This window comes from Lynx rufus, unplaced genomic scaffold (genome assembly GCF_022079265.1).
Source record: "Lynx rufus isolate CCGP_SWC_20201006 ecotype Redwood Valley unplaced genomic scaffold, mLynRuf1.p SCAF_13, whole genome shotgun sequence".
Classification (NCBI taxonomy): Eukaryota; Metazoa; Chordata; class Mammalia; order Carnivora; family Felidae; genus Lynx; species Lynx rufus.
Genome location: NW_025814827.1, coordinates 15,919,065 through 15,933,003, shown reverse-complemented (window position 1 = coordinate 15,933,003; position 13,939 = coordinate 15,919,065). Strand labels below are relative to the sequence as shown.

At 39.6% G+C, this 13,939-nt stretch overlaps 1 pseudogene; it reads right to left on the bottom strand.

Moving 5' to 3' along the window:
• Nucleotides 1-13,153: 13,153 nt before the first annotated feature.
• LOC124508342 (60S ribosomal protein L18a-like) lies at nucleotides 13,154-13,669 on the bottom strand (annotated as a pseudogene).
• Nucleotides 13,670-13,939: the final 270 nt, after the last annotated feature.

The window sequence follows — 13,939 nt, the reverse complement described above, 5'->3', positions numbered from 1 at the left end:
AAAGAGAAATAATCTACGCATAATTGTATTCCAGAGGAGGAAGAGGGAAAGGTGCTGAAGGTATACTTGAAGAAATAATAGCTGAGAACTTCCCTGATCTGGGGAAGGAAAAAGGCATTGAAATCCAAGAGGCACAGAAAACTCCCTTCAGACGTAACTTGAATCGACCTTCTGCATGACATATCCTAGTGAAACTGGCAAAATACAAGGATAAAGAGAAAATTCTGAAAGCAGCTAGGAATAAACGTGCTCTAACATATAAAGGGAGACCGATAAGACTCGTGACAGATCTCTCTACTGAAACTTGGCAGGCCAGAAAGGAATGCCAGGAAATCTTCAATGTGATGAACAGAAAAAATATGCAGCCAAGAATCCTCTATCCAGCAAATCTATCATTTAGAATAGAAGGAGAGATAAAGGTCTTCCCAAACAAACAAAAGCTGAAGGAATTCATCACCACTAAACCAGCCCTACAAGAGATCCTAAGGGGGATTCTGTGAGACAAAGTACCAGAGACATCGCTACAAGCATGAAACCTACAGACATCACAATGACTCTAAACCCATATCTTTCTATAATAACACTGAATGTAAATGTACTAAATGCCCCAACCAAAAGACACAGGATATCAGAATGGATAAAAAAACAAGACCCATCTATTTGCTGTCTACAAGAGACTCATTTTAGACCTGAGGACACTTTCAGATTGAAAGTGAGGGGATGGAGAACTATTTTTCATGCTACTGGAAGTCAAAAGAGAGCTGGAGTAGCCATACTTATATCAGAAAAACTAGACTTTAAATTAAAGGCTGTAACAAGATGGGGCGCCTGGGTGGCGCAGTCGGTTAAGCGTCCGACTTCAGCCAGGTCATGATCTCGCGGTCCGTGAGTTCGAGCCCCGCGTCAGGCTCTGGGCTGATGGCTCAGAGCCTGGAGCCTGTTTCCGATTCTGTGTCTCCCTCTCTCTCTGCCCCTCCCCCGTTCATGCTCTGTCTCTCTCTGTCCCAAAAATAAATAAACGTTGAAAAAAAAAATTAAAAAAAAAATAAATAAATAAAGGCTGTAACAAGAGATAAAGAAGGGCATTATATAATAGTTACAGGGTCTATCCATCAAGAAGACCTAACAATTATAAATGTCTATGCACTGAATATGGGAGCCCCCAAATATATAAAACAATTACTCACAAACATAAGCAACCTTATTGACAAGAATGTGGTAACTGCAGGGGACTTTAATACCCCACTTACAACAATGGATAGATCATCTAGACACATGGTCAATAAAGAAACAAGGGCCCTGATGATATATTGGATCAGATGGACTTGACAGATATATTTAGAACTCTGCATCCCAAAGCAAAAGAATATACTTTCTTTTCGAGTGCACACGGAACATTCTCCAAGATAGATCACATACTGGGTCACAAAACAGCCCTTCATAAGTATACAAGAATTGAGACCATACCATGCAAACTTTCGGACCACAATGCTATGAAGCTTGAAATCAACCACAGGAAAAAGTCTGAAAAACCTCCAAAACCATGGAGGTTAAAGAACATCCTACTAAAGAATGAATGGGTCAACCAGGCAATTAGAGAAGAAATTAAAAAATATATGGAAACAAACAAAAATGAAAATACAACAATTCAAACACTTTGGGATGCAGCAAAGGCAGTCCTGAGAGGAAAATACATTGCAATCCAGGCCTATCTCCAGAAACAAGAAAAATCCCAAATACAAAATCTAACAGCATACCTAAACGAAACAGAAGCAGAGCAGCAAAGACACCCTAAACCCAGCAGAAGAAGAGAAATAATAAAGATCAGAGCAGAAATAAACAACAGAGAATCTAAAAAAACTGTAGAGCAGATCAATGAAACCAAGAGTTGGTTTTTGAAAAAATAAACAAAATTGATAAACCTCTAGCCAGGCTTCTCAAAAAAAAGGGGGGGGGGAGATGACCCAAATAGATAAAATCATGAATGAAAATGGAATTATTACAACCAATCCCTCAGAAATACAAGCAATTATCAGGGAATACTATGAAAAATTATATGCCAACAAACTGGACAACCTGAAAGAAATGGACAAATTCCTAAACACCCACACACTTCCAAAACTCAAATGGGAAGAAATAGAAAGCTAGAACAGACCCATAACCAGCGAAGAAATTGAATCAGTTATCAAAAATCTCCCAACAAATAAGAGTCCAGGACCAGATGGCTTCCCTGAGGAATTCTACCAGACATTTAAAGTAAAGATAATACCTATCCTTCTCAAGCTATTCCAAAAAATAGAAAGGAAAGGAAAACTTCCAGACTCATTCTATGAAGCCAGTATTACTTGGATTCCTAAACCAGACAGAGACCCAGTAAAAAAAGGTAACACAGGCCACTATCTCTGATGAATATGGATGCTAATATTCTCAATAAGATACTAGCAAATCGAATTCAACAGCTTATAAAAAGAATTATTCACCATGATCAAGTGGGACTCATTCCTGGGATGCAGGGCTGGTTCAACATTTGCCAATCAATCAATGTGATACATCACATTAGTAAAAGAAAAGATAAGAACCATATGATCCTGTCAATTGATGCAGAAAAAGCATTTGACAAAATTCAGCATCCTTTCTTAATAAAAACCCTCGAGAAAGTCGGGATAGAAGGAACATACTTAACCATCATAAAAGCCATTTATGAAAAGCCCACAGCTAATATCATCCTCAATGGGGAAAAACTGAGCTTTCCCCCTGAGATCAGGAACATGACAGGGATGTCCACTCTCACCGCTGTTGTTTAACATAGTGTTGGAAGTGCCAGCATCAGCAATCAGACAACAAAAGGAAATCAAAGGCATCAAAATTGGCAAAGATGAAGTCGAGCTTTCACTTTTTGCAGATGACATGATAGTATACATGGAGAACCCAACAGACTCCACCAAAAGTCTGCTAGAACTGATAAATGAATTCAGCAAAGTTGCAGGATACAAAATCAATGTACAGAAATCAGTTGCATTCTTATACACTAATAATGAAGCAACAGAAAGACAAATAAAGAAACTGATCCCATTCACAATTGCACCAAGAAGCATAAAATACCTAGGAATAAATCTAACCAACGATGTACAAGATCTGTATGCTGAAAACTATAGAAAGCTTATGAAGGAAATCGAAGAAGATATAAAGAAATGGAAAAACATTCCGTACTCATGAATTGGAAGAATAAATATTGTTAAAATGTCAATACTACCCAAAGCTATCTACACATTCAATGCAATCCCAATCAAAATTGCACCAGCATTCTTCTCGAAGCTAGAACAAGCAATCCTAAAATTCATATGGAACCACAAAAGGCCCCAAACAGCCAAAGAAATTTTGAAGAAGACCAAAGCAGGAGACATCACAATTCCAGACTTTAGCCTCTACTACAAAGCTGTAATCATCAAGACAGCATGGTATTGGCACAAAAACAGACACATAGACCAATAGAATAGAATAGAAACCCCAGAACTAGACCCACAAACGTATGGTCAACTAATCTTTGACAAAGCAGGAAAGAATATCCAATGGAAAAAAGACAGTCTCTTTAACAAATGGTGCTGGGAGAACTGGACAGCAACATGCAGAAGATTGAAACTAGACCACTTTCCTACACCATTCACAAAAATAAACTCAAAATGGATAAAGGACCTGAATGTGAGACAGGAAACCATCAAAACGCTAGAGGAGAAAGCAGGAAAAGACTCTCTGACCTCAGCCGCAGCAATTTCTTACTTGACACATCCCCAAAGGCAAGGGAATTAAAAGCAAAAATGAACTATTGGGACCTCATGAAGATAAAAAGCTTCTGCACAGCAAAGGAAACAACCAACAAAACTAAAAGGCAACCAACGGAATGGGAAAAGATATTTGCAAATGACATAACGGACAAAGGGTTAATATCCAAAATCTATAAAGAGCTCACCAAAGTCCACACTCGAAAAACAAATAATCCAGGAAGAAATGGGCAGAAAACATGAATAGACACTTCTCTAAAGAAGACATCCAGATGGCCAACAGGCACATGAAAAGATGCTCAACATCGCTCCTCATCAGGGAAATGCAAATCAAAACCACACTCAGATATCACCTCACGCCAGTCAGAGTGGCTAAAATGAACAAATCAGGAGACTATAGATGCTGGAGAGGATGTGGAGAAACGAGAACCCTCTTGCACTGTTGGTGGGAATGCAAATTGGTGCAGCCACTCTCGAAAACAGTGTGGAGGTTCCTCAAAAAATTAAAAATAGACCTACCCTACGACCCAGCAGTAGCACTGCTAGGAATTTACCTAAGGGATACAGGAGTACTGAAGCATAGGGGCACTTGTACCCCAATGTCTATAGCAGCACTCTCAACAACAGCCAAATTGTGGAAAAAGACTAAATGTCCATCAACTGATGAATGGATAAAGAAATTGTGGTTTATATACACAATGGAATACTACGTGGCAATGAGAAAAAATGAAATATGGCCTTTTGTAGCAACGTGGATGGAACTGGAGAGTGTGATGCTAAGTGAAATAAGCCATACAGAGAAAGACAGATACCATATGTTTTCACTCTTATGTGGATCCTGAGAAACTTGACAGAAACCCATGGGGGAGGGGAAGGAAAAAAAAATGAGGTTAGAGTGGGAGAGAGCCAAAGCATAATAGACTCTTGAAAACTGAGAACAAACTGAGAGTTGATGGGGGGGTGGGAGGGAGGGAAGCATAGGTGACGGGCATTGAGGAGGGCATCTTTTGGGATGAGCACTGGGTGTTGTATGGAAACCAATGTGACAATAAATTTCATATATTAAAAAATATATAAAATTTAAAAAAATTTAAAAAAAAAGATCTTTTCAGGGTAGGAAACTCCTCCAGTCAGCTGGCCAGTATTGTTCAATCACTGAGTATTCAGCATCATTAATACCAGAATAGCCAAGAAATCATTCCAACCAGAAAAGGCCCAAGTACCAATTATTGAACTGTGATGATTTATGTTTGTGACTGATGTGACTAACATAAGTCAACTGTTTATGTGTGGAAATGCAACCAGTGATTGACAAGAACTGCACCATATGACTCATGCTGTGTCTACTCTGAGCCAAAGCAGTCAGTCAATTCTGAAGGTATAATCATCAATCAAATAAATGATTTGGCAGCCTAAATATTTAACAACCAGATGATGGCTGAAATGTTCACTTTTCAATCAGTCATGCAAACACAGTCCTAGTAAAAGGAGTAACTGAAATTCAGAGTAGTTTTCCTTATCCTAAAAGTCATTCATCCCCAAATATTCATTGAATGCCTACTATGCTCTCAGTACTCTGGTGGGAATACAGAAATGGAAAACTGATATAAATGAGAATTATTTTTCAAACTCTTTCTCTTATAACCTTTTGCTACCTACCCTGCTAAGCAATTTTCTTAGTGGTCATCAGCCATCAGCACTCAGTGACCTTCTATATTGATCCTTCCTCAAATACTTCTTATGGGTAAGAAAAACCTCCCATTTAACCAAAATGTGCTTTGGTATGGCAAAACCTCAGCACCTATACATTTCATTGACTAGAGTAATTGCAATGAGACTGGTACTTCCTGGATAGAGAAAGGTTTATGATAAAAATTCATTACTATCATCCCCATTATATAATTTTTTGTGTTCTATAAGCACTATAAGCACTGTGTTCTATAAGCACTGCCAAAGATAATTTAAAATAGCCTCAGCAGGTCCAATACAACTTCTCCACGTTACATGTAAAGAGGAAATGCCACACAGAGAAAAACAACCTCAGACACCCTTGCCTTTTCTTTCTCTATACTTTTTCTGGAAGCAAATTTTTACATTCCCATGATATGTATATGCTAAATCTGTAGACGGCATATAGATGACTACCTTACTTTAATAATCATTTATCATAAGCTCAGTATTGGACGAAATATAAACTCTTGACAAACTCCAAGGACTCCTCTATTCTTAAGTTCCCTTTATTCTCAAGGACTCCTTTATTCTATTGCAATGGCTCCTGAAAAACTTCCCTTTTTCAAGGATAATTTTTTCAAACACAATCAATAATGTACAACCACCTTTGTAATGTCTTTAGAAGCCAAAACCTTTTCAACTTTTGAGTTTTGGTTCTTTTTTTTTTTTTTAAAGTTTATTTATTTATTTTGAGGAACAAAGAGTGTGTGCATGGGAGCATGAGTGGGGGAGGGGCTGAGGGAGAGAGAGACTCCCAAGTAGGCTCCACTCAGCGTGGAGTCCGACGCCGGGCTTAATCCCACAACTGTAAGATCACTACAGGAGCCTCTATCAAGAGTTGGATGCTGGGGCGCCTGGGTGGTGCAGTCGGTTAAGCGTCCGACTTCAGCCAGGTCACGATCTCGCGGTCCGGGAGTTCGAGCCCCGCGTCAGGCTCTGGGCTGATGGCTCAGAGCCTGGAGCCTGTTTCCGATTCTGTGTCTCCCTCTCTCTCTGCCCCTCCCCCGTTCATGCTCTGTCTCTCTCTGTCCCAAAAATAAATAAACGTTAAAAAAAAAAAATTAAAAAAAAAAAAAAAAGAGTTGGGATGCTGAACCGACTGAGCCACCCAGGTGCCCCAAGTTTTTAAGGTAAAGTGCATGGCTGGACTCTACAAGCCCAAGATTTTAAAGTTTTGCATTATGGGTTATTAATGAAGTTATTAATACTCTTTCTGCTGTTCATACATAACAGGAAATGCTTAATTCACAATTTTTTCTTTAGTCTTAGAATTTCAGAGTTGAAATGAGTTTTAAGGCATATCCAGTCCAGAACTTGAGTGTCTTTAGCAACATCCACAACAAATGTTGTTCAGCCCTTGCTCTAACAGTCTCAGCAATGATGAGGTCACTACCTAATGAGGGAGATTGTTCTATCTTATCACATCACCTTAGAAATGTTTTCCCTATTCTGAGTCAGGTTTTGTTTTGTTTTGTTTTGTTTGTCCTGTAGGTTTAATCCATGATGCTAGTTATACCCCTGGGGTCTTAGGGGACAAATCTAATCCCTTTATATGACAGCCCTCCATATATTTGAAATCCCCTACCTAGTGCTGAACACTTTATTCTAAAGATGCCCTTGAATCATTCCTCATAGAATATGATTTTGGTTCCATCACCATCCTGGTTTCTGATCTCTAAATCAGCAGCTTTCAACCATTATTTTGTAACACAGTCACTCTTGGGATCAGTAAGAAACAAAAGGGTAAAATACTGTAGCAACTACACCTAGAATTAAGAATAACTTACCTTCAAATTTAAAAGGTCACAAAGAAGTGGAAAAACATTCCATGCTCATGGATTGGAAACAAACGTTGTTAAAGTGTCTATACTACCCAAAGCAATCTATACATTTAATGCACTATCAAAATACCACCAGCATTTTTCACAGAGCTAGAGCAAACAATCCTAAAATCTGTACAGAACCACAAAGACCCCAAATAGCCGAAGCAATTCTGAAAAAGAAAAGCAAAGCTGGAGACATCACAATTCCAGTCTTCAAGCTTCAAGCTGTATTACACAGTAGTCATCACAGCAGTATGGTACTGGCACAAAAACAGACACACTGATCAATGGAACAGAATTGAAAACCCAGAAATGGACACACAAACGTATAGCCAACTAACCTTTGACAAAGCAGGAAAGAGGATCCAATGGAAAAAAGACAGTCTTTAGCAAATGGTGTTAGGAGAACTGGACAGCGACATGGAGAATAATCTACCTGGACCACTTTTTTACACCACACACAAAAATAAACTCAAAATGGATGAAAGACCTAAATGTGAGGCAGGAAACCATCAAAATCCTAGAGGAAAAAACAGGCAACAACCTCTTTGTCCTTAGCCTCAGTAATCTCTTACTCGACACTTCTCTGAAGGCAAGGGGAATAAAAGCAAAAAGGAACTACTGCAACCTCATCAAGATAAAAAGTTTCTGCACAGTGAGAGAAACAATCAACAAAATTAAAAGGCAACCAAAGGAAAGGGAGAATATATTTGCAAATAACATATTGGATAAAGGATTAATATCCAAAATCTATAAAGAACTTACCAAACTCAACACGCAAAAAATAAATAACCCAGTGAAGAAATGGGCAAAAGACATGAATGGACACTTTTCCAAAGAAGACATAGAGATGGCTAACAGACACATGAAAAGATGCTCAACACTGCTCATCATCAAATCAAAACCCATTGAGATACCACCTCACACCAGTCAGAGTGACTAAAATTAACAACTCAGGAAACAATAGATGCTGGCGAGGATGTAGAGAAGGGGTACCCTCTTGCACTGTTGGTGGGAATGCAAACTGGTGCAGCCACTCTGGAAAACAGTGTGGAGATTCCTCAAAAAATTAAAAACAGAATTACCCTGTGACCCAGCAATAGCACTACTTCCTAGTAACCTTTATCCAAAGGAAATAGTAGTGCTGATTCATAGGGACATATGTACCCAAATGTTTATAGCAGTGCTTTCAACAATAGCCAAATTAAGGAAAGAGCTCAACTGATGAATGGATAAAGAAGATGTGGTGTGTGTGTGCATATTACATATATAATTATTTATATATTATAAATATTATATATATACATATATATGTATAATATGTGTGTGTATACACACATACATACACACACAATGGAATACTACTTGGCAGTGAAAAAGAATGAAATCTTGCCATTTGCAACAACATGGGTGGAACTGGAGGATATGATGCTAAGGGAAATAAGTCAGTCAGAGAAGACAGGTATCATATGTGGAACTTGAGAAACTTAACAGAAGACCATGGGGAAGGGAAGGGAAGAAAAAAAAAATAGTTGCAAACTGACAGGGAGCCAAACAATAAGAGACTCAAATACAGAGAACAAGCTGAGGGTTGATGTGAGGGTGGGGGAGGGAAAAATGGGTAATGGGCATTGAGGAGGGCACTTGTTGGGATGAGCATTGACTGCTGTATGTAAGTGATGAATCATGGGAATCTACTCCCAAAGCCAAGAGCACAGTGTACACTCTGTATGTTAGCTAACTTGACAATAAATCATATATAAAACATATAAATAAATAAATAAATAAATAAATAAATAAATAAATAAATAAAATAAAATTCAACATCAATTTAGTGAATTGGCCATCTATGGAAATCATCTTAGAATGTCCCTGCAGTCAGAGGTAACTTATAACCTAAAACAAAGGTGCCTCCCCACAAGGTTCTCTGCATCAATCTAGTAACTACTGTCAAATGATGTACAAACTACAACATATGACCTAAGACAGTGTATCTTAAAAGCTCTCATCACAAGAAAAACAAAATTTGTAATTATGTGCATAGTGACAGGTATTATTAACTAGACATACTGTGATATTTTTGCAATATATACCAATACTGAATCATGTTGTACATCCAAATACAAAGTTATATGGCAAGTATATCTCAATGAAAAGAAGAAATGATAAAAGCTTCTAGTTTACAGTAAAATTATTGTCCACAAGATTGTGCTCTAAGTCTAGGTAACCAATACTGACTCCTATGACTCATATATCCTTAGACTGGAAAAGAGTGATTTGAGCTATTGCACAAGAATGTTCAATTCCCCTACTCAAACTTGGGACTCATCTAGCAACTTTCTAACCTGTAATATAACCTCCTGAGTGTACAAACATAAAGCAGAGTGTGCCTGGTATGCAAAGCTGATGCCAGTCACTCTCTCTCACTGTTGATACATCATCACTACAGTTTGAGCATCGGTCTCCTTTGAAATTTGTGCACGTGAATTGATTTCTCAGCCTCATCCCTCCTGGAAAAATGAAGTGAGTTTGGTGCTTGAAAAGCTGAGCAACGCAGTCTGCACTATGAAGAATCTCACAGTGGTGCTAACTCAAACATGCCTCTGATCCTATACTGACAACACATATATGTTGGTGCCTCATCAAATGTGTAAAAGATGGGGACTCTGCAGCCCCTTTTTCCCACCAGACCTTCCTCTGCCCAACTTATCAGCCCTGATCCCTCTAAGGTGCAAGGAGTTGCTGCTCAGGTCAGATTTAGAGACTTTGTCAGGCCCCTGAGAGAGCAGGACAGCATGACTGTCCTTAGTAGCCCAAGTGACATTCTCCTTACTGTTTTTCCCCATTACCTGCATCCCAGCTAATGCCCTCTTCTCTTCACCCCTTCTGGGATAGGAGTATAGCTGGGACTACAGACCCAATCACCTTCCATTCTACTCCACAGGCTCAACCTACCTACTGGTACCAATAGTGAATTTGGTGATGACGTAGGTAGTGGGTTTTGAATGGAATAGAATGTATCACTTGTCTTCAAGTCTAAGCCATTTTTTTCTTTCTAAAGAAATTTTTTAAATTCTTTCATTAAATTCTTTCTTCCTAAAACCTCTGCTGGTAGAAAAAGGTGTCTTTCCTCTTGCCCTGCCTCCCTTCACAATTCTGTTCACTTTTATTCCCCATGTACTCCAGCATTGGTTATGGTCATGGGAAAGTAACATGTTCACCAAGGCACACTGAACATGAAAGCATATAAACTTTTTTTTTCAGAATAGCAAGAGCTTTAACGGATAGTTACTAACCACTTCTTAGCTGATGACAGTTTTCTATCTTTTTCCAAGGGGTTCAAGCTAGCAGCATTTGCTACCCCACTGGATAATGAGGGGCAAGGGTTAACAGGATAAGGAATGGGTGTAGTACCTGACTCTCCCAACTCCCCAATATGAGCCATTAGAACACTGTTGTGTGGAGATAATGGGCCATTCATGCTGAGGCAGGGCTGTTAGTGCTAGGCCAGGGTCTCAGGCAGAAAATTTTTTTTCTTTTTTTCTTCATATTTTTGCCACTTTTTTACCTTACCCATTTATGCCCTAAAAATCTGTGTCAAATGGTTTCATTTAGATTAGTCTGATTTTCTCAAATAAAATGTAATCTCTCCCTGAAAGCATGACTGATATTCTAGTTTCTTCCTGTATCTATTTTCTCCATAGCACCAACTACGAAATATTTGCTAAGTGAAATCATTTGCCTTTCACTTGGTATGGATAAATTAGTTACACCTTAAGCTTCCAGTCTGTTCTCACTAGTCCACATCAATAAACATACTTGGGTTCTTCCTGCCAACACAATTATACATACAAATGCAACATGGGTTCTGGCGTTGTGAGAAAAGAGCTAGTTACAAAATGATCATCCCAGTGACTCAAAGTATAATTATATTAATATTTCCTAAGATTTTCTGGAAAACAAAAAATGTAAATTCCTTAAGACATAGACTCCCTAAAATTTACATGGAAACTCCAGTTTGAAAAACATTGACTACTACACAAAATAACAGAGAACATAAATATAGTGGATGAAGAGGTAGCTAATATTCACACTATCAAAATATAGACATTACTTGACCTCCAAGGACCATAGTGAATTTTCATTAGGTAGAAAGAGATAGTCAGCTTGAGGAAGGACAAACCAGGGCAACAAAGGAAATCCAAGTCAGAGCTATTGACACAACTTCCCGAAGCTTCTTAATTCTTGCCTGAGTCACTAGTCTGGCCTCCCTCATAAAGCAGAACATGTATTCATAGAGTAGGCTCTGGAGCTAGACTGCCTCTAAATCCCAGTTCTATACACCAACTCTGGCCTTGGGACACTAACTGGACTTCTTTGAGCCTCTCTTTCCCCACCTACAGAATGGTGATTATAATAATTCCTTTATGTATGTGAATGGCACAGTGCCTGACACATGGTTAGCACTCAGAAAACTACCCTGGGGTCTTAATTCCTACTATTCATCCTAGTCTTCAGCCATTCTTCAGTACTCCCCGTCCAAAGAGAAGAGGATTCCTTCTCTTCCTTAGGTGAATTCATCTCTGCCCAGGACTCCACCACCCTTCCTGAACCTTAGAGACCTGCTCAACTGGTTGCCTCTTCCCTACCAATAGACACACCAATCAGCATCTTAAGGCCTTCTTCCATCTTAAAACCTCCTCCCTCAACACTGCGTCCCTCTCCATCTACTCTCCTACATCTCTCCTTCTTCTTCAGAGAAACTGATAGAAAAAGTGCTCTATCATTTTTCAAAGGCCAACTCATAAAAGGTGATCTCCAACTCATACACTTCGATTCATTCTTCCACTACTACAGTTGAGAGTCTGACACACACATACACACACACTGAAACTGCTCTGAGAAAGGCTGACAATGCTTCTCTGATGCCAAATCCAATGTGATGTGTCACTGAAAATTATAAACTTGACAGCATGTTAGACTTTTTTTTTTTAAAGAGAGAGATAAAGAACGTGCACACATCAGGGAGGGGCAGAGGGAGAGAGAATCTTAAGCAGTCTCAACGCTCAGCATGGAGTCCAACGCAGGGCTCAATCTCATGACCATGAGATCATGAGCTGAGCTGAAATTAAGAGTTTGATGCTTAACTGACTGAAGCACCCAGGCACCCTGAACCCTCTTTTTTCTTGAAATGTTCTGTTCCTTAGGATTTTATGACATCACACTCCATTTATTTTCTTCCTTCCTCTTTGAGGAGTCCCTCTGAAGGCACCTTCTTTCTCCTTGTCCTCTCAACAATGATATTTTTCAGGACTCCAATTTCGGCCTTCTCATCTGTCTACTTGCACGCTGATTTCACTGTCTCCTGGAATGATGAGGATTCCTAAATTTCTATCTTTAATCTGGTTTCATTCTTGAACTCCAGATGACCACTCTTTAGCCCAATGCCTGTGTATCTTCACCTGAACTTCCTACAAACATCTCAATTCAACACATCCCAAACTAAACTCATAATTTTCTTCTCCAAACCTGGTATTCCTCCTGCTTCCCTATGCCCACATCGTGCAAATTAAAACTCCATTTTTACATTTGGGAATGTGGTTTTTTGGATCCTAGGGCACACATGTACATACATACCTCAAAATCTTTGGTGGGCTTACTCAAAAGTATTTCATGTGTTTTAAAGGGGCCCAGAAAAGAAAGGAATCTCTTTCCCTTTACCTCTATCTAAAAACAGACTCCTTTTTGTTTTATTTTGGTTTGGTTTGGTTTTCCCAAGAAGTTTATTTGGGCAGACCTGGGGACAGGGAGGCTCTGCATCTAAAAGAAGGTGTTGGGCCTCTTGGTGGTGAAGCATAGCTTGTGCTGGCAACGTAGGACCCACGTGGGGCTGTAGGAACTTAATCTTACTGTCATCAAACTGCTTGACTGCTAGCTGGCAGCACTTGCTGGCTATAATCTCTTCCATCTTCATGATCTGGAGGGAGACTGCCCAGTGGGCAGTGCCAGGTGCCCCATCTTGGCAGCACCAGGTAACAGTGCCTGCAGGGGTCAGGTCTGGGTACTCCCAGTATGTGTTGTGGATGCCACTGAGGGAGTCATAATGCAGCCAGATGCCAAAGGGGATTTCTAGAACACCTGTCCACAGAAGACAATTTCCCCTCAAGATTTCTTCAGCTTCTTCAGCGGAGACAAAAAGTACCAGAAGCAGGACTTAGCAACAACATGATTAGGTGCAAAGATTCACATGTGATAGAGAGAAGGAGTGCAGCATTTGAGTGTGGGCAGGCAGTACCCCACCACCGTGTACTCTCGCAGTGTGCCCAACGCCTTCATGGTGCACTCTCCACGCTCACCGCCACCCAAGCTCAGCTCCCTTTTTAATGACACCTACCTTTTTACTGCAACACTCACTCCGACTTCCTCTAAGAAGGCTTCCCTGAGACCCTGAGAACAAGTTGAAATGTCTCTCCTCCATGCCCTCAGAGTTCTCTGTTTCAACCACTGCATTGTTAAATATCTTAGTAATTTAGTATCCTTACTGCCAGTTAACAGAACTTTCTCCCTCACCAGAATTTGAGGTCCTAAGAACTCTGTTTTAGTGAT